At 43.3% G+C, this 21,013-nt stretch overlaps 1 long non-coding RNA gene across 2 annotated transcripts in view; it reads left to right on the top strand.

The window, feature by feature from the left end:
- Positions 1 to 2,397: 2,397 nt before the first annotated feature.
- LOC132658181 (uncharacterized) overlaps positions 2,398 to 21,013 on the top strand; it is a 130,860-nt gene continuing 112,244 nt past the window's right edge. For both annotated transcript variants that reach the window (XR_009597426.1, XR_009597425.1), the window contains exon 1: positions 2,398 to 2,490. This is a non-coding gene — a long non-coding RNA (uncharacterized LOC132658181). The remainder of the gene's footprint in view (positions 2,491 to 21,013) is intronic.

Below are 21,013 nucleotides of genomic sequence, written 5' to 3'. Positions count from 1 at the left end.
TTTATTGTAAGTAAGAAACTCTCCTCATGATAAGGTGTCTAATGGTGACAGGAGAGGTTAAAGGTGATGATCCTGAGTATTTTCCATGCACCAGGCACTGTGCTTAGAGCTTTATATCACTGATTGTTGTATGCTGATTTATTTTAATTCTCATGAAACAGAGACTTCTAGAGCCTGGAATTAAACTGAGGCAGTAGCTAAAGTTCAGAGAAGGTAAGAAATTTATTTAAAATCACACAGCTCCACAGCTTCAAAACCTTCCAAAGAAATTCATTATTTTTCATAACATCTGGTCCTTGGAGAAGGAAATGGCAACCCACTCCAGTGTTCTTGCCTGGAGAATCTCAGGGACGGGGAAGCCTGGTGGGCTGCCATCTATGGGGTCGCATAGAGTTGAACATGACTGAAGTGACTTGGCAGCAGCAGCAGCAGCCTGGTCCTTTAATATTAACTTATTTTTGTCTTTCATAATATGTCCCAAGCCTTTACATGAGTTTTAATCTAAATTTTCCAGGCATGCCGATGGATATAAATATTTATTGAAATATGCTTTTAAGGACAATAAATTCACAAGTATCTGTAGAAGACAATAATATATAAGGCAGAATAGGAATTCTATCACTATAACTAAACCTGGACCTTCTAGATATTTGCCTAAAACAGGAGTCAACAAACTGTGGCAAGTGAGCCAAAACCAGTCTGCCAGCTGCTTTCATAAATAAATAAAGCTTTATGGGAACACTCTTTCTTTCTGTATCATCTATGGCTGCTTCCACGCTATAACCACAGAAGTGAGAGGTTGTAACCAAGACTGTATATTCTACAGACCAAAAATATTCTTTATCTGGCCCTGTACAGAAAAAAGTTTGTCTACCTTTGGTTTAAAAACCACAATAGCATAAACATAGTACATGTAACTCCCACCAATTCGATAATCGTGCCTGCTGTGTTTACCCAGATTTTGGCTAAGAAGCAAACTACCAGGGCAAGTAAATACCTTGGTGAAATTTCCATCTCAGCCCCTGAAATGGGTACAGACCTTCTTCTTTTCTTTCTACTGGGAAGAGTGAACCAGCATTAGGGAGGCCAAGCCACTTGCCCAGGTCACAGGGCAGGTGGGGGACAGCTTGAATAATGCAGGCGTCAGTGAACACAAACCTGCTCATCCTGATGCCATGCTAGGACACTCCGCTCTGTGCTTTGTGGCGGCATCTCCCTGAATCTCTGTTAACAACCTTCTCGAGTGATTACTATTATTACATCTGCCTGAGAGATGAGCAAAGTGGGGCTTGGCTAGGAAATTCCCCAAGATCATACAGCTTACTGCTGACTTCAAAGAATGCTTTCATGGCAATGTATTGGGTGGCCAAAAAGTTCATTCAGATTTTTCCATAAGCCCTGATGGAAAAACCCGAAGGAAACTTTGTCCAACCCAGATACTATCAAAGCATACCGAGTGAGAGCTCCGCCTGCAGGCCCCCCTCGGGGACTTGGTGGCCTCAGAAACAACAGGTGTGGCCACCCTTGTGGCTGCCAAGCCCACATTCATACTACTTGCCCACGCAACAGGCCAGTAAGTGGAAAGACAAGGTGTTAGGGAGCAAAAAGCAGCTTTATTCGGAAAGTCAACAAGCCAAGAAGACAGTGAACTAATGTCAGAAGTAACCATTTAAATCTGGGCTTGAATCCAAACTTCTTTTATGCCAGGAAAGGAGGAGGCAGGAAGGGGTTAAAGTCAGGAGGTGACAGGTGGCAGCAGGCGTCTGGGCACCAGCAAGGGTCAGAGGAGGGTCGCGAAAACCCTTTGTCCTTGTCAGTTGACTCTAACCAATGGGGGTCTGGCCGACAAGTTCCTATAAATCTTGACAAGACAATCGTTATTTTTGTTCATACTTCCTTATCTCCCCACGGGAGGCAAATTTCGGGTAAGGAGCTGCGTGCATGAACCTTAAGCTGAAAGCAGAATTCCTTTCATGACTGACGTGTCTGCGTGCAGGGTTAAGCAGCGGCTTGCGACCCAGGTTAAAGCAGTAGAAGAGACAGACAAAATAAGAGCTCAGAGACGCCAAGCTTCTTTCCTATTGTGAGGAAATGAGTCTTTGGTGGCCACAAAAGAAGAAGTAGGGAAAGGCGAGAGCCTTCGGACAGAGGATCATCTGCCAGGGTGGGGGTCTCCTAAAACCATTGAACCCTAGTCGCTCCCAGCACGCTCGGGGCAGTAGAACTTCTCAAGCCATCTGCTCCCAGTTCACTGAACACCAGGTGAAGCCAACCTCCAGTAGCAGCCCAGCAGAAGTAGATTTCCAGTGGGGATGCATATACCCGCAGGTGATTCTGATGTGCACCGACGCCCTTCCTGGGAAAACGCTGAAAAGACCATTTCACCCAGAGAAATCTGGGTGGACGCCGGGCGGCGACGGGAGCTTATCCTCCTGACTGTCTCCACCGAGAGCTCTGCAGCCAGATGGTCTGTTTGAGAATGGGAATGTGGTGAGTAGCCAGATTTTGCTTTCAGAGTAGAGAAGGGAGGTATCAGGACAGAGGAGGGAAAGGAAAGGGAGAAAATAAACAGTCAGGTCTTCTCTCTTCTTCCATTCTTAGCAGTGGCCCCTCCAGTTTGAGCCCTGCTCCTAGGTAGTAGCTGAATAACGCACACCACCCACTGCCCACCAGTGATGACCACTGTTGAATCCCTGGAACCTAGAAACATGTTACCTTAGAAAAGGGATTTGGTAGATGTGATTAATTATTATTATTATTTTGGCTGCGCTAGGTCTTCGTTGCTGAGAGGGCTTTTCTCCAGCTGTGGCAAGAGTGGGCTACTCTCTTGGGGTGCACGGGCCTCTCATCATGCTGGCTTCTTTTGTTACAGAGCATGAGTTCTAGGGCACACGGATTTCAGTGGTTGCAACACTTGGGCTCAATAGTTATGGCACACCGGCTTAGTTGCTCCGAGACAAGTGGGGCATCTTCCCAGATCAGGGATTGAACTCGTTGCTTCTGCATTAACAGATAGGTTCTTTACCCCTGAGCCATCAGGGAAGGCCCTGCAGATGTGGCTGAGGTAATAAATCTCGGGATGGTAAGATTACCCTAGATTATCCGGGTGCACCCAATGTAATCAGACAAACCCTTAAAAGCAGAAAGACTTTCTTGGCTAAATCGGGAGAGATGCCACAAAGAAGTGCCAGAAGAGGCAGGAGGGATTTGAAGCATGTGAGCCTGTGCTACTGGTTTTAAGAAGTGGAAAGCAGCACAACCTGAGAGATGCAGGGAGGAAACCCAGATCTCAGTCCTCAGACTGCAAGGAGCTGAATTCTCCAACTACCTGCACCAGCAAGGACGCGGGCTCTCTTCTGGAGCCTAGTGGTGTGGACAGTCCTGCCCACACCTTGATTTTGGCTTACTGAGCCTGAATTCCACTTCTGACGCATAGAAGTGTAAAATAAGAAACTTGAATTGTTTTAGCCTCTAAGTTTGCATTGGTTTGTTAGGGCAGCAATAGAAAATAGCATTAAGCTCTGCTGGCTGTAGCTGGAATGTGGTGCAGGTTGGAGGAATTTGGGGAGAAAGAAAATGGAAGAGAAGCTTGATTTTTGAGTCCCTTGTGAAGAAAGTATATATACCTATTATCTAATCTAGTGACAAACCATCAGCCCAGTTTAACCTGTCCCTAACCCCTGAAATGGGAAATAGGAAGAAATCTGAGAGAGATTGAGTGCTGTAAGGGAAGCTTTCCTGGACTCACCCTCAGAACGTTTAGGAGAGAGAAGAATCCCTCCCAGACTAGAGGCCATCAGTGTCAGGACTCAGAACTTCTACTCCTTTGGGGCATCAAATCGTTTGGTTACAGTCACACCAGACAGGCGCAGGTCCTGACCTCTTAGCTCTCTGGTACAACTGAGGGATTTCTTTGTCACAAGGTGGAACTCCAGCCCCTAACACTCAGAGTGCACCATCTGCCCATCCTTCACCTCGCCCAGGAACTCTCAGCAATGCCAGAGGGAAGGGTGGCCAAAGGCGACATGGTCTGTGTCCTTGGGCTTCTTCCTCTCTCGTCTCCAATCCTCTTGAGCTGCTCTTGACATCATTGTCTCCGTTTCTCCTCTACCTTGTCTTTATCCTGTGGTGTTCTTTTTCCAAGAAGGGAAATAAATGTATTGTTTAATTTATGAGGACATAATAATAGTATATCCCTCTGCCTGAAATGTATTCTTAAGTATTACCTTGGTCTGTACGTTAATTGAATTGGATAGAGAGGCATGTCGCCATGGTAAGGTTAACAACCCAATGATTTACAAGACAAGGCACATTTACTGGCAAATAGATTTTAGTAATTGTTCCGCTCCACAATGAGAAGAACGGTTTGTGCATTGATTTGTCATGACCAGCTTTGTGTATTGATTGGACATGTTGGTTAAAGCCAAGACCTAGAGGAGACAGAAGATCAAGGTTCTGAAACCCACAGCCTAGGATGGATAAGATTAGTAGGCCTCATAAACTCTTTCTGCTAAGAGGACTTTTGCTCGGGGAGAGACTCAGTTGCCCTCAGGTGGAGGCAATGATGGTCCCAACGTGATAATGGCTTACAGGTGATACAGGTGCCAGAATTAAAATACAGACCCAAGCAACACAGGTTTATTTTTGTTTTAACCTAAGGAAGATGACTTATGCCTGATACTCTGAATGTTTCTAACAGAGATTCAATTTGACATTTCTAAGGGAAAGGGGACAAAATAGGAGACTTGAGGGAAAGTATGTGCTAGGGTGGTTTGACTTCTTTAACAACAACAACAAAAAAAACCAACTCATTCAATGGTTTCAGCATCAAGCTAGAGGTCCGGTTTGCAAGTGGACTAAATAAACCTGCTTTCGCCACCCTGGACTCAGTGTGGGTTGAGAGCTGCAGAATCCCCTGGAAACGTGGCCATTCTGAAGAAACCTCAGGAAGTCTGTCACTTTTAATTTTCTTACCTCTCTCCAAGAGTATGAGTCCAGGAGTTCTGTTGCAAGAGGACGCAGAGGGCTTACAAGATAGAGGGCTGGGCCCCTCAGGCCGCCCGCTCCCCCAGGTCCTTGAGCTCCGTGGCTATGGACTGCAGGTCCTGCTTTCCCTTCGGTCTGTGCCCCACGCAGAGAAAGTGACTGAGATGAGTCAAACACAACAAGGACACTCCTTATTTTATTTCTCCAAGGATGATATTCATGTCATAGGTAACATATGTAACCTAGAGATCACGTAGGACAGGATATGAGACAGGAGCCGAGCTGTAGAGAAAAGATCAACAGAACATGGTCCCACTTGAGAGGGCTCAGGGTTAAAAAGCAAGTGAAAGGCTGTGCTTTTGAATGAACGCAATATCACACATGCACAGAGTAACTTTTTTTTTTTTCTTTCCAAAAGCCCTTTAAATTGTGAAATAGTATGCTTAAACATCAGGACATACAATGTATATTTATAATTTAAGTTAGAGGAAAAAAAGCCCCTGGGAATCTACCACCCAGCTTAAGAAAACAGAACCTGAATCCTATTCCCCAGGATTCCCTCCCCAGGCATACTCACATCCCACCATCAGAGAGAAAGTGCCCACTGAAGTTTGTGTGATCATTTAACTTTTAGGAGATAACCTCTTCATATTGCTAATATTGTTTAGTTGAATGTAGCTTCAGTTCATTCTTCTTACATGTCCTGTATAGTTTTTCACAACTGATTTAACCCCCTCTGGTGTGAATAGAAACTTGGATCATTTCTGGTTTCTGGTATCTTAAATGAGGCTGTTAAAAGCATTGCTGTGCCTGTCTCCCATCATACACAGGCAAGAGTTTTCTAGGGTAGATAACCCTGTGAACTGGCTAACTCACTCTTCATTATGGGCATGCTCAGTCTTAACTGCCTAATGCCAAACTTTTTTCTAGAAGTGGCTGTACCAACTTTTACTCTACCAGCAATGAACGAGAGCTTTCATTGCTGCATACCCTTGCCAATAGTTGATACTATTAGAGTTCTTACATTTTCCTAACCTGGTGGCATAAGATATGTTTCAGTGCAGTTTTAGTTTATAATTAATTTGGATTACTTAAGGTTGAGCATCTTCTGTTGGCTATTTGTTTCTTCTGTGAAATATCTCTAACCTTTTTCCTTTTTTTTAAATCAAGGTTTGATCTTTGTTATTAACTTATTTGCTGTTCAGTCACTAAGTCGTGTCTGCTGCTTTTGCAACCCCATGGACTGTATCCCACCAGGCTCCTCTAATTTCCCAGGCAAGAATACTGGAGTGGGTTGCCATTTCCATCTGCACTGATTATATGTTCTAGATCAGTGCTGCCCAATAGAAATGATACAAGCTACATATGTAATTTAATCATTTCTAGTAACCACATTAAAAAAGTAAGAAACTGGTAAAATTGGTTTTAATAACTTGTTATTTCATTTACCTTAGTTTACATTATCCACATGTACCTGAAATATTATCATATAAAATTACGGATGAAGATTTGAAATCTGGTGTGTATTTTAAACTTAGGGTAAATCTCAATTCATCCTAGTCACATTTTTCTTGCTCAAAAGCCCACATGTGTGTCACAGCTGCTGTACAGAACAGTGGGTGTCCAGAGAGAATCCCTCGTGAACCATGCTCTTGTCCAACCTGTATCTTTTCACCTTGTGGTTTCTTTTTACAAGCAAAAATTCTTCACTGTACTGTAGTCACATTTGATCGATCTTTTTTTTAGTGTTATTTTGCATCTTGTATAAGAAATCTTTCTCTCTGGTGAAGTGATAGATAGTTCTTTATTTTTTTCATCTATTAAGGTTTTCAAGTCATGTCCTTCATATTTAAGGTTTTGATGTGTGCAGACTCGGGCATGCAGGCTAGGTGTTTGTTTTTTAAGATACTCAATTTTACTTCTTCATGTAATCAGCTCTTCTTTGAAGAACCCTCTACTGGTCTGCATATCAGCCCTGTTATATTCCAGTCCCCATTACAAGCATTGGTATGTTTCTGAATTCTCTCTTTACTTCCATTTCTCTTTTTGTCTTCTTTTCAAATACCAAATGTCTCAATTACAGTAACTTTAAAATAAACCTTATCTGGTGGGACAAAAGTCCCTTGGCTTGCTTTTTCCTTAGGAATTTCTTGGTATATTTGGAAGTTTGCTTTCAGATATAGTTTAAAATCACTTTGTCATGATCTGTGAAAATCCTTTAGCAGTCCCTTCATTTTCATGGTCAAGCTTCCATTTTCAGATGAATCATGTTGCACTTCCGGTCTGCCTTTTCATCTATAAAGTGGGAATCTGTAGTCTCATTTTTATAAGATTATTTCTAAGATTAAATGAAACAATGCACATATAGTATCCAGCACAGTACCTGAAACTTGGGAAATTTCCAGTAACTGAACAAGTAGTCTTATTATTGTTAGAGCTGAGACATGGTCACCCCATTGTGTAGAGTGGTGGAATTCTCAGGAAGGCTGGCTTTTAATTGTGCAGGACTGCGGTACAGGAACTGCAGACTTGTTGCCGACCTGTCGTCACATTCTGATGCGGGCTTTCATTCTTACTAATACACATGTGTGGTACTTGACACTTTTTAAAGTATTTTCCCTCATTTGGTCACATTGGATTGTTCAGGAACCTTGAGAAGCAAGTAGGCATACACATATTTAGAAATACTTGAGGCTAGATCTTCAACCAAGTGTTAGGGGCTCTATCAGAGAATTGAGTATAAGTAATGAGAAACAAAATCTTCTACTCAGCCACCTACTTGCCAGCCATCAGCTGAGATAATGTGTAGGCAGAGGTGAGAGTCGGATGGCCAAATAAAATAGAGAACACCTGTTACAGCTGAATTTGAGATAAACAATAAATTTTCAGTGTAAGTATGTCCCAAATGTTGCACAAGATATATTAAAACTTATTTACTCATCTGAGATTCAAATATAACTGAACATTTTATGTTTTGTTTTGCTGAGTCTGGCAATCCTAACTGTGTGTGTTGGGCGTGGTGGGAGGGGATTGTTACCGTGACTACTTCAAATTGGGACTGTGCTCTAGTGACTTACTGCAGCAGTTGCCTTTAGATGGCATGAGGTCCTACTCCTACTTTTGGCAAATGTAGAAATTGAGATCCAGAGGCTTAGAGCTGGTTAACTGCAAAAAAAAAAAAAAAAAAGGATTCTTCTCAACTCTCAACTCTGGGTTTTTTCTAATGCTTCTAAATGGACAAATACACACAGCCAAATTTTCTTTATCTTCCAAATCATAGAGAGGTAGGGGCCTTTACCACACTGACCACAGACCTTTGCCCATATATGCGTTCTGTGACAGGTCCTGCTCCCCAGACCAGTATCTGGTGACCCATGGAATTAATCCAGGTCTGAAATGCTCAGGATTCTAGAAAGTACCATGCTGCATGGGAGTTGAAGGGCAGGAGGGTAAGTGACTTTGAAATGATAGCCTTGTCAAAGTCTTAGTTACCATGGTGATGGGGAATCAGAGATACCGATAAAAGCATAGAAATCTTCAGATACAAAAGGGGAATAAAAAATGATGAAGGAGAAGGACAGAGTAACTGATGAGGAAAGATAATTCTTCTTCCTAGCATCTGGAGGGGCTGAAGGACAGATTGGCAGAGAAGAAGTGGGGCTCCACTGGGAGAGGCAAGTGGTATAACAAGACTTGATATCAGAATATTCTTTTCTCAAATGAAGGCTCTTAGACTGAGAAAGGGCTCCCATGGGCCTCTTAGACTGATGAAGAGTCCCATTGCCGAAGTCATTTAAAACCAGAGCTGAACGAGGCAATGGAAAGTGAATCGCAGGAAAAAGTCCCCTGGATGTCTTTTGGGATGGACTTGATAATCTAATAGGTCTCTTTCTTCTCTCAATTCCTGTGAATCACTGGCTCGTTTGAAAACATGATGCTTAAAACTCTCAGGGAACCAGAAATTGAGAATTTAATTGAAAGTAATTTTTATACAAGTGAAGCATGGTCCAGAAATGTATTGTGTGTATGTGTCAATTTTTTCTCTTAAATTCAGGATAAGGTGAGAAACTACTCACTCACACATCTTTACCAGGTCAAGGCTTAATTTTCAAGCTTGATGAGTTGTTACTATTCCTAACCTCTAGTTTCAAATTATTCTTTGTGACACTTGACTGATTATGTCTGTTTGACTTCATTTTTCTAACTAAATAGTCTCTTTAGGAAATAGATCTTCCAGCTTACTTCCAAGCTCTAAATAAACATCCAGAGTATCTGTGTGCTGTAAAACCACCTCGTCTATGATGCTGATCCAAGGCATGAAAATTGCCCTCCCGGTGCTAGATGCCAAGCCTGGGTGACCTTCTCAATTTCTCTGCCGCACATCTGAAAAACAGACCCAGCGGTTGTGGAGGAACATCAGGAGTAGACACCCACTATATAAACTTTCATGTTTTCCTTCCATTGCAGATGGCCTCAAAGGAGCTGAATTACATAAAAACTCAACCTGTTAGCAGCCCTTGATTGCTGCCATGCTCTTTTCCTTACATCATTTCTTAAGATCCCTGGCAATAGATGTCTTTTAAAGGCAATTTTGGTAGCAGCTATTATCTTTTGCCTCGTATCTTGCTTGCCCTCCGTGAAATGAACGAACCAATACTGCTGATTCTACCCTCTCTCCTCTGACTCTTCCCCTCCATGCCAACGGCTGCAGCCCATTGTCACAGCCTGAAGGCCTTGCTTCTGCCTTGCTGCTGACAGCTACATGGAGTTTCCCAAAGCAGAACCTGATCCTATCTCTTCCCTGCTCAAAAATTGTCAGTAGCTCCCAGTTTTCTTTCTATGAGACATTTTCCAAACACTAATCTTTCCAATACCACCTCCATTGTTGGTCTGCTATTTTTCCTTCTATCTGTGCTGTTGTCTACTTCATATTTATCTTTAAATGGAACTTTTTTACTTAAATGTATTCTAAAAGGAAACTTTATCTGTAAGTAAATGGAAAACCAGTATTATCTATCATAAAAGAAGCTAACAATACATACAATGAAAGCAAAACAAAATGGAAATAGTATCTCCTGAGACAGAGCTGCCTGAGGCTATAAGCCTGAAGCCTGCTCTCTCTGTGTTTACAGGACTACATTTATTCCTCCAGATCTGTTTTCCTCCCTTCTCTTTGCTCCCTGTCCCAGGAGGCTGAAGCCTATGAACTAACCTGGGAGCTCTGTCAGGATCTTGTTTCCAGTTGGGCTTTGAGAGCCCAGTGGGGTCTTGGAGGGAGGGAAGATTTCTGTAAAGTCTGCCTCATCTTCTGCCTTGACATCTAGAGATCGTGACATCTGGGCCTTTACTAACCCTGGGTTACTGCCCTTGTGATGAGCTATTCATGTGTGTCGTCAATAGCCCCTTTGTTAACCCTTGCTGGATTCTCCTACTTTTGATAGTGACATCTCTCTCTCCTTGTGAAACTGTTCACCTCAGATTGGGACTTGAACCCATGTGCTGGGACTCAAACCCAGGCAAAACCGTGCTTGGGACTTGTATTGTCTCCACTTCACAAACCCTGTGTGTCATTGGCTCCATGTCTCCCATGAAGCACACAGTTAAATTCCTCAGTCTCCTGGCTGAGCTGACACTTCTGTGCAGGCTTTCTGGCCACTTGCACCCACCTCCGACACCAACTGGTTATTCTTCCATGAAGTACATTGTGTTGTAGCTTGTTTTACCATCAGGCCTTCTCTCTGTTTATGAGCCTCCATTCATTCACTTAGCAAAGTGGTTAAAACCTGCAAACTTTCAGGTACATGCTAGGTATTGAGCATACAGTGATGGGTAAAACATCCCTGTCTCACAGAGATAAAAGGCCTAAAGAGGACTGCAGAAACCCTTATAAGAAAGCCATTACCTTGAGACTCCTCACTGGTAATTTATGTACACACAGACACACATGGGCAACATGCAGCCATTGGTTTACCATTTGGGATGAAATTGTCCTGTTTGGAGGTTACCCTTACTTGGGAGACAGTTGCCATCACACACGCTCCTCAGAGTAAGTCAGAGGGTAAAGATGCCACATATAAAAGCTCATCAGGGCTTCCCTGATAGCTCAGTTGGTAAAGAATCCGCCTGAAATGCAGGAGGAGGTTTAGTCGTTAAGTCGTGTCTGACTCTTGCGGCCCCATGGACTATAGCCTTCCAGGTTCCTCTGTCCATGGGACTGTCCAGGCAAGAATGCTGGAATGGGTTGCCATTTCCTTCTCCAGGAGAATGAGGAGACCCCAGTTCAATTCCTGGGTCAGGAAGATCTGCTGGAGAAGGGATAGGCTACCCACTCCAGTATTCTTGGGCTTCCCCTGTGGCTCAGCTGGTAAAGAATCCTCCTGAAATGCAGGAGACCTGGGTTTGACCCCTGGGTTGGGAAGATCCCCTGGAGAAGGGAAAGGCTACCCATTCCAGTATTCTTGCCTGGAGAATTCCATGGACTGGCAGGCTACAGTCCATGGGGTCACAAAGAGTTGGACATGACTGAGTGACTCACTAAAATTTAAAAAAAAAAATCCAGTTTGGGTACAAAATGTTCCCAACCCAATTTGAGGATAGCAATGAGGATAGCAATGAGTGCAATCTATATTTTAAATATGTCTTCCCTGAGATAACTTACAATTGACCCATTGACATAGCTCATCTTTTTGTTTTGATCGAAAGAATGTAACATGAGGAAGATTGTAGAAGTAACTCTGGCTTCTCTATTATTTTAGTGGACAGAAGAGCATGTGGGGTTACCTTGGGTCATTCATCTTGGGTGGCTAGATATCCCTGTTTGTGTCCAGGAGAGGAGGAGGAAGTGGAGAATCCCTATCCTGGTTTCCAGAGAGAGCCTGCCTTTATGGAAGCCTATGGGTACCTTTCAACTCTGAAGTTGGCACACTTGTTGCATTTACATATGACGAATCTCAGGCTCACTGAGCTCAGGTGCCTTGCCCAGAGGACACTGAGCTGGCGAGTACCCAGGTCCCTGATGCCCAAGCTTGTGCTTCCTATTGTCTCACACTGCTTATCAAGACACTGTGTTCATGGTATTTGGTTAGGCTGACCTGACCTTGTGAGTATCTGATAGCTTAATACCTGGGCTAACCTCTCTAGCCATTGCCTTGTTGGTACAATGAGTGATATTCTAAAAATAAGTCAGGCCCACTGCTATAACCTGAAGAGAGATATTGGAGCACTGCTGCTGCTGCTGCTGCTGCTAAGTCACTTCAGTCGTGTCCGACTCTGTGCGGCCCCATAGACGGCAGCCCACCAGGCTCCCCCGTCCCTGGGATTCTCCAGGCAAGAACACTGGAGTGGGTTGCCATTTCCTTCTCCAATGCATGAAAGTGAAAAGTGAAAGTGAAGTCGCTCAGTTGTGTTTGATTCTTAGTGACCCCATGGACTGCAGCCCACCAGGCTCCTCTGTCCCTGGGATTTTCCAGGCAAGAGTGCTGGAGTGGGGTGCCATCGCCTTCTCCACTGGAGCACTGAGAGAAGTCCATAAGAAGGGACTCTGAAACTTGCCCCTGCACGTGCTACCATTCCTGTTTGTTTGTCCATCTGTTTGCTAACCACCTCTCTGTCCAGACCATAAATTCCACAGGAAACGGTCATAATTGTGATGTACACCCTTCTATTCCTGGTGCCAGCAATAAATACTATTGCATGAATGAATCGCATAAATGAATTCTGTCTAAATTATCCAGGTATAATACATGTTATTCAATTCTATTTATCAGAATTTTTCAGCAAAGAGTTCTGTCCTTATTGACACAGCATATTACAATTTGTATAATTTATTCATAAAATCCTTCATAGACTACTAATTCCTGTGGGACACAGTCCCTTTGTATGCTATGGGATCTACCACCATAAAGTGTTCACAAGAAATAACTTTAAAAACTCTTCTTTGAGGCTATGCTGACTATGGATTTCTGAATAGCTGTGTCTGGGTATCTCTTTGTGTCAGAATATCCAGTGTGGGATGTTGGCATCTCTTTGTCTAGGACACTTAAAGATTCTGTGTTAAATGATGGTTGGGAGGTAGCAGAGGAGAGAAATGAGAAATCTCCACTCCCTGAAGTACACACACTTCATACACCCAGGAGGTAAATTCCTGGTATGGATTTTAACACACATGTAGCATCTGAACACAGTATGCTTATGTGTCTAGATGACAGGATGATCTCTGAACAGAGGCACCACATCTCTTATAGGCAGGAAATCCAACCCTGTGTCTTGTGGCTGCCATGAAACCCAGGGCGCTATAAAGTTTGTTTTCATCCCCAGATAAAATTGAGGCAAACCCACACATCGACTGAGACCTCAGGTTGTCTGTGAGCTTGCAGCCCCCCTCCCCGACTCTATGGCATCCCTCCACTCAGCAGATGGGGAACAGGAAAAGGGCCCCTAGAGAGTCAGCATTCCACCGCTTTCTTTGAGTTTTGCCAAATGGCTTTGCAAGTGCTCTCAAAAGTCACTTATTACCTCTGCGGGTATGAAAATACCCTGTGAAGTTCAAGGGTTTGTGAAATCACGTGAAACAGATTTGAAAGCTGCTCTGGCAAAGCGATTGCAGTCCGAATTAGCTGTGTCACCAAGCCATATCCTGGCTTAAACGATGTTATTTATATCCAACTGCACTCAACAACTGCCGAAGCCATCTGTGGAGGACCAAACTCTCCCCATAGCATTATCGCCTAGCCCCTTCTTTGTGTGAGGACAAAAAGGGTTGCTCCTCTAAACCTGTGCTTGAGCCCATCTCACACAAGAAAAAGTGAATAGAATAGTGAAGTGCATAAACTCATTGGGATTTCTGGACATGCTGTACAAACCCAGAACATTGTAGATTAAGAGGCAGAAAGAGGAGAAGTTATTGCCTCCTCATGCCTTTAAATGTCTCTCTGGAAAGAGGAAATGTAGGTATATACAGCAATAACTAGCATCACTGAGGCTCAGTGTTTTTTTAATCTAACATGGAAGAACAGCGTCCACTTCCCAGGGTTGGTGAGAGATTCTAGGAGATGATGCACTCGGGGCTCTTAGCACAGTTGTTATGGGCGGGTAACGAGCTCCTGGTGCATAGCCACCACTGCCCAAGGTCATCAGGAAGGCTGTGCGTCGTGTGCGCATGCGCAGGCTAAGAGCGTAGCAACAGCTATCGGGATACCAGATCTGGTCACGTGGGTCCTGAGCTCTGGCAGCCATTGGGCACTGGTTCCAAAATGAAGCCTCATTCATCTGGCCGTAAAATCGCATGCAATGCATTTTCCTGGGAGCTCAAAAGGTTCTGTGTGGCCACCTTAGCTAGAGACCAAAAGTACAGCCTTTGCATTTTGATGCATCCATCTGCTGTTTGATGATCTTACTATTTGCTTTATCTGTTTTTGTGTCTGCCAGTGTCTTCTGTCGGAAATGAGGTGGTGGTAGATAAAGAACTTTTGTATGTTAGGGACCTAAATCTGACATCATTTAAGGGTGGCAAATACCGATACTTGTTTCTCACTACTGCCTTAAAAATAGAATTACTTTGCCTTCTTGGTAATGAACCACATTGCTTTCTACATTTGCCTGACTTCACAACCACATCCCCATGTTGGGAATCTGTATAGCTCCCTGGTGAGATACCAGCAGCCATAGTTGGGGCAGAGTCACTCCCTTAAATGATTCCAAAATTTCCCTCATCCAGTCTCCCAGTGCTGAAGAGGGTAAGAATTACTGCTGAGGGTCTGGCTCTGGGAGAGGAGCCAGAGTAGTCTGCCAAGTGCAAATTTATTTGGAAGGGTCAGTGTTTAGCTGAAAAAGAATTGATAGAAAGTTTGCATTTTATTCCATTCAGTATCCATGTTTGTTCTAATATTGATATTTAGAAATGTTTAACTTATTGTCCCTCAACACAGAAACGTTTAAATAAAATTAAGACTGTAAGAACATCTATTGGAGAAGGCAATGGCACCCCACTCCAGTCCTCTTGCCTGGAAAATCCCATGGACGGAGGAGCCTGGTAGGCTGCAGTCCATGAGGTCGCTAGGAGTCGGACACGACTGAGCGACTTCACTTTCACTTTTCACTTTCATGCACTGGAGAAGGAAATGGCAACCCACTCCAGTGTTCTTGCCTGGAGAATCCCAGGGACGGGGGAGCCTGGTGGGCTGCCGTCTATGGGGTCGCACAGAGTCGGACACGACTAAAGCGACTTAGCAGCAGCAGCAGCAGCAGCAGCAAGAACATCTATGTTAAGTCTACAGTTTCACTGACTCCCAGCATATGACATTTGCTGACTCCATGATTATTAGATATGAGATGTGGAACTGTAAGTCAAATTCTCAATCACCCTTTTATTCCATATTCAAACTATACTGGGTTTATGTAAGAATAAGTGGGAAGGAACCTAGCTATGGTTTTGGGAAAAATTAGGGGAAGTGTATCTACAGCACTGATGAAGTGTATGATGTTCTATGTCTGCTCGAACATCCAGGGGAGAATTGTATGTTAGGTTAAAATAGAAACAGATCCAGCCTTAGTTGTCATTCATTATTTAATCATTTAGCCACCACCTCCTAGTCTTATTTGGGCTTCCCTGGTGGCTCAGATGGTAAAGAATCTGCCTGTAATGCAGGAGACCCAGGTTTGATCCCTGGGTGGGAAAGATCCCCTAGAGAAGGACATGGCAACCCACTCCAATACTCTTGCCTGGAGAATTCTATGGATAGAGGAGCCTGGCAGGCAATAGTCCATGGGGTCGTAAAGAGTTGGACATGACTGAGTGACTTAACACTCCACTCCACTCCTAGTCTCATTTAGGCTCTTACCATGAAAAATATTAGACAGTAGATGCTCCAGATATTAAAGGTTCAGATGACCTTTCTGAGCAACTTGCCTTGGACTAGATAGGTAGGGAGTGTTCATCATGTGTTCAGAAGTTACTTTTCTGACCCTCCTCCAATGTACAGGATGAAATAGCTTTAATTCTTCCCAATATAACTTTACACATTGGAAAAGTATATATATATATATTTATACAAATAAATATATCAATACAACCTATATACATCTAATATATGAAGGCCTACTCTATATTAGGTATGAAGATTACCAGTATACCAGTAAAATATCAATAAACTATACCATTAAGGCCTCTGGTCTGATGGAGCTCATATTCTAGGGTATGGAGAAAGATGATAAACACCCTAAATAAAATTTCAAAACCTGATATGTGCAACAAAGAAAAATTCTAAGTGTGTAAGTTTGCCTGCTTTTGAGAGGCCAGAGACAGCCTCTCTGAGTAGGCATCATTTAAACCATGACATCTCTCTTTTTAAAAAATTATTTATTTTTGGCTGTGCTGGGTCTTCATCGTTATGCATAGGCTTTCTCTAGCTGCGGTTAGCAGGGCCTATTCATTGGAAGGACTGATGCTGAAACTGAAACTCCAATACTTTGGCCACTTGATTTGAAGAACTGACTCAGAAAAGACCCTGGTGCTGGGAAAGATTGAAGGCTGGAGGAGACAGGTATGACAGAGGATGAGATGGCTGGATGGCATCACCGACTCGATGGACGTGAGTTTGAGCAAGCTCCAGGAGTTGGTGATGGACAGGGAAGCCTGGCATGCTGCAGTCCATGGGGTCACAAAGAGACACGACTGAGTAACTCAACTGAACTGACTCTCTAGTGGCAGTGCAGAGACTTCTCATTGCAGTGGCTTCTTTTGTTGGGTAGCTGCGGCTTGTGGGTCCTCAAGCTTGGGCTCAGTAGTTGCGGCACATAGGCTTAGTTGACCCGTGGAAACTTCCTGTAGCAGGGATTGAACCCATGCCCTCTGCATTGGCAGGTAGGTTTTTAACTACTTGACTACCAGGAAAGTCCTAAACCATGATCTTAATAATAAGTAACTGTACTGACCATGGGGCTTCCCTGATGGCTCAGCGGATAAAGAATCTGCCTGCAGTGTAGGAGACATAGGAAATGCAAGTTTGATCCCTGAGTTGGGAAGATCCTCTGAAGGAAGAAAATAGCAACCCATTCCAGTATTCTTGCCTGAAAAAAATCCCTGAAAAAATGGACAGAGGAACCTGGCGGGCTACAGTCCAAAGAGATGGATACAACTGAGTGACTAAGCAAGCAAGCATATGGACTATTGGGGAGAAGAGATTTTAAGGCAAAAGGTAGAACTAGCTTGTTTGTTTGTTTGTTTGTTTTTTAAAGAATCCTAGAGAAGGCCACTATGTTGGATCCTTAAAGAGAAGATTGTGGCATGTTCCTGGAAATATAGACACCCTTTAAAGAAAGTAATTCTATGTGAATATAGTATTTCTGAGTTCTAAATTAGGGATTTTTAAAGTAAAACAGAATATTTAAAAAGCTTCCAAAAGACAGAGGGATTTGCAAAATGTCTAAACTTCACGTGTATGCCTGGTATACTCTATATAAGCCATCAGAAAGAATGCAGGGCTTAAAACAGAGTCAGCACTGTAGGTGGTCTAGCCATTGTCTCCCCTAACCCAGCAGTTCTCATCCTTTAAAGACATAAGGCCCTGGGAGAACTCACTAAAATGTCAAGCTTCAGGGCCTGACTTCTTTGGAAATCTGCAGTTAACCTGCTCCCCGGGTGGGAAACAATGCTACACCTTATGGGTGACACTGCTTTTGGGGTTGGACCCCCCACCTGTTCTAGTTCAGAGTGTCTGGCCATTCAGAGTAACAGCAGAGCCATCATGGCTGAGCCCCTACTTCAAGGTACAAGCTTCCCTACATTAACTGGATCTTCGCAAGCTCAGTAAGTAGTTGGTGAATGTTTTATGCATGTTGCGCATGAAGGGACTAAGGCTCAGATGAGACAATGCATTTGTATCCATTAGTAAACAACTAGTGATGGACAGAGGCTGTTTCCAAGGGGCTGTCCCCCAAGGCTACTCCTCTATCAGATTGCTTGCCAGGTAAGCGTTCATACTGGGACCTTCCATCCCTGCTGAATCAACTGAGCTAACCCAAGGGTCACCGTGGATGCAGGTTGTTTCCAGACCTGTAGGTGTGGCCTGGTCACTCAGTGAAGACCCCATCTGGTTCTGGCTTCACAATCGGCTCACTTGCATTCTCTTCTATCCTTGATTATCCACTGTTGTTCATATCTGGCCTCTGCCAGACTTGTCCTCAGATCTGAAGTCTCTACCCTCCATTAATGTTTGCATGAATGAGCTTGATAAATGCATTCATTTGAGAAGGCAGACTGCCTCCCTGTGTATGTTTTAACATCAGTTCAGTAGAGTGACACTTTCAAGAGCTGACTCATTGGAAAAGACCTTGATGTTGAAAAAGATTGAAAGAAGGAGGAAAGAGGGGTGGCAGAGGATGAGATGGTTGGATGACATCACCAACTCAATGGACATGAGTTTGAGCAAACTCTGGGAAAGAGTGGAGGACAGGGAAGCCTGGCATGCTGTAGTTCATGGGGTCACAAACAGTTAGACACAATTTAACAACTGAACAACAGCAACAAGAGTGGCATTGCTGGGTTTAGCGTAGATGATAATGTTTTGAGCTGATGCTGGTCTAAATCATTGTCCTGCTTGGACTATGACAGATTAAATTTCACAGCTACACGAATCAGAGACTCCCCACCCCCTATCCCAGGATAAAGGGCTGCCCATAGAATTGAGAAGCTCTTCCCATCAGTGTAAGTGAACACGAGCTACAGTATGAATCCATTGCTATTGCTTTTGAGAGTGCTTCTATTAAAGCAGACTTAGAAGGAATCCTAACTAGACACCAGTCTGCTGCTGCTAGTAATCACCTTATCTGACCCACTGGTAACTCAGGTTGGATAATGGATCAAATGGATCCTTGTGTGCCTCTGGAGGTCTCCTGATGGGCAGTGAGGGATCTGTAAATAAGCCAGAAATCCAGCTGTGAAAATAACCATGAATATATAGAGGCTAATTCATAAAACAAAAACACTTATCTAAAATTAAAACAGGACAAAGCAGAATTGAGATATCTCGCTGTTGTCCAGAAAATTGGCTGTCTGAGTTCCACTTTAATCCTGCAGAAGGGCATTTCTTGTGGAATTACATAATTATTTTGATGTCTTAATAAATGATTTGGCTTTGGAGGGTTAGAGTAGAAAGTCAGCATAAAATATAAAGTCAGTATTAAGTCAGTGTTAAGTCAGTATAAATGATATAGAAGGGAGGGGGCTGCTGCAGCAACATTAGCTAGGGAACCTACCTGCCCTGCCACAGAGGAAAAATAAAGGGTGAGTAGTTATGGTGGAGATAAAAATTTATTAACACAGGAGTTTGTTTTATTTTTTAAAAAAAATCATCCTCCATCCCTTTGAAGAAGCTATTTTCCATGCTGGCTCAGTTTCTCTTCTGCATTTTTAAGGAGAGTTACTTTGCTGGTCCAGTTTATAAGTTTTTGTGATGCAGAACTTTGGGATTGAATGTGTATGCGAGCAATATACAAACACATGTATGTATATATGTATAGAGAAATGCACTTATATGAGTACATGCCATACATATACACATATATGAGTGGTATATCTGACATATATATATATACACACAGATATCTATGTGTTTGTATGTCAGTAGTTTATCTGTTTCTCAGAATCATGTGGGCTGGAGAGTTAAGAGTATTTCTGGTTAAAAATTGAGAGTAAACGATTTGGAGAGGTTCTGGAATAGTTGTGGAGTTTATGAATTGGAGATAACAGGAAAGAGGATTTTAAGAATCACCTTAAAGAGGATTTTTTAAGAATCATTTTAAGAATCATGTGTAAATTAGGGTTTCAGTCACATTCTTTGAGAGCTGCAAGACTGAAACTTTTCAGATGCTTTGGCTGATGGACCCGTGTCTCTGTTATGAGGCAGTACTGGGACTGAATCTCATGGGGCCCCATAATGTATTTGATTTACACGAACATAAGCTACTGTTCCCTGCCCCCAGCACATACAGTCCTCCTTAGGCATGCTATATGCATTTTACTTCACTGGGAAACACGATTGGTGGGCAAGGCATCAGGAAAGGGAAAGAATGATTTGTAAAACTAAAACAAGTTGAAGTTTATCTTCCAGAAAGACAAATTTCTTTATTGGCATTCGCAAAGATACAAACGGAGATGCTGTTAGAGAGAAAGAGACAGGAAAATGAAGTGACTTGTCCAGTCAGCTCCTTGCTTACGGAGAAGCCTTCTTTCCAACCAGTGCCCCTCTTCAAAGGAAGAGACAAAAGAAAAGTGGGCTGTGAGAATACGCATGCGTGCCGCTAGTGAAAGTGAGGATTCCAGGTCAGGAGGTATTTTTGGATGGGTTATCCTTTTGGTTTGTCTCTGGTTTGAGTGTACTCCATAAAAAGGCTGTGGGGGGTGTGTGCAGGCGTGTGTGCATGCGTGCAGGTCTGTGCAAGTGCATCATTTCTCTCAGTGTCTTTCTCATGGTATCTACATCCTGGATGATGCTGGTTGTTTTCCAGTAACAGGGCTAAGACGTGATTACAGCCTGAGGACTAAGAGCTTTGGGCTTCCCAGGCGGCTCAGATGGTAAAGAATCTCTCTGCCAATGCAGGAGATGAAGTTTCAGCCCCTGAGTCAGGAAGATTCCCTGGAGAAGGAAATGGCAACCCACTCCATTATTCTTGCCTGTGAAATCCCATGGACAGAGGAGCCTAGGGGGATATAGTCCATGGCATTCCAGAAGAGTTGGACACAACGTTGCAACTAAGCAACAACAAACTGAGAGTTTTGTTGAATCACTAACCTAGATTTTATAAATCTTAAGAAGTCGTTTAGGAAAGCAGTTGATGATGGACTAGAAATTATGGCAACTTCTTGTTTACTATAGACTCAGTACAGAAGAAAATGGTTATTGGTCAACTGTACCTCTAGATTGCCCCCATCCCCAGCCCCCAGAACTCCCCCACCAAAAAAATTCTAGCTGTTATAGGCTTCATATTTATCTGTGTGGAAGCTTGCTTTGTGAGGCCATGAATAAATAGT

This window comes from Ovis aries, chromosome 19 (assembly GCF_016772045.2).
Source record: "Ovis aries strain OAR_USU_Benz2616 breed Rambouillet chromosome 19, ARS-UI_Ramb_v3.0, whole genome shotgun sequence".
NCBI classification, from domain to species: Eukaryota; Metazoa; Chordata; class Mammalia; order Artiodactyla; family Bovidae; genus Ovis; species Ovis aries.
This window is presented reverse-complemented; position numbering and strand designations above follow the sequence as displayed.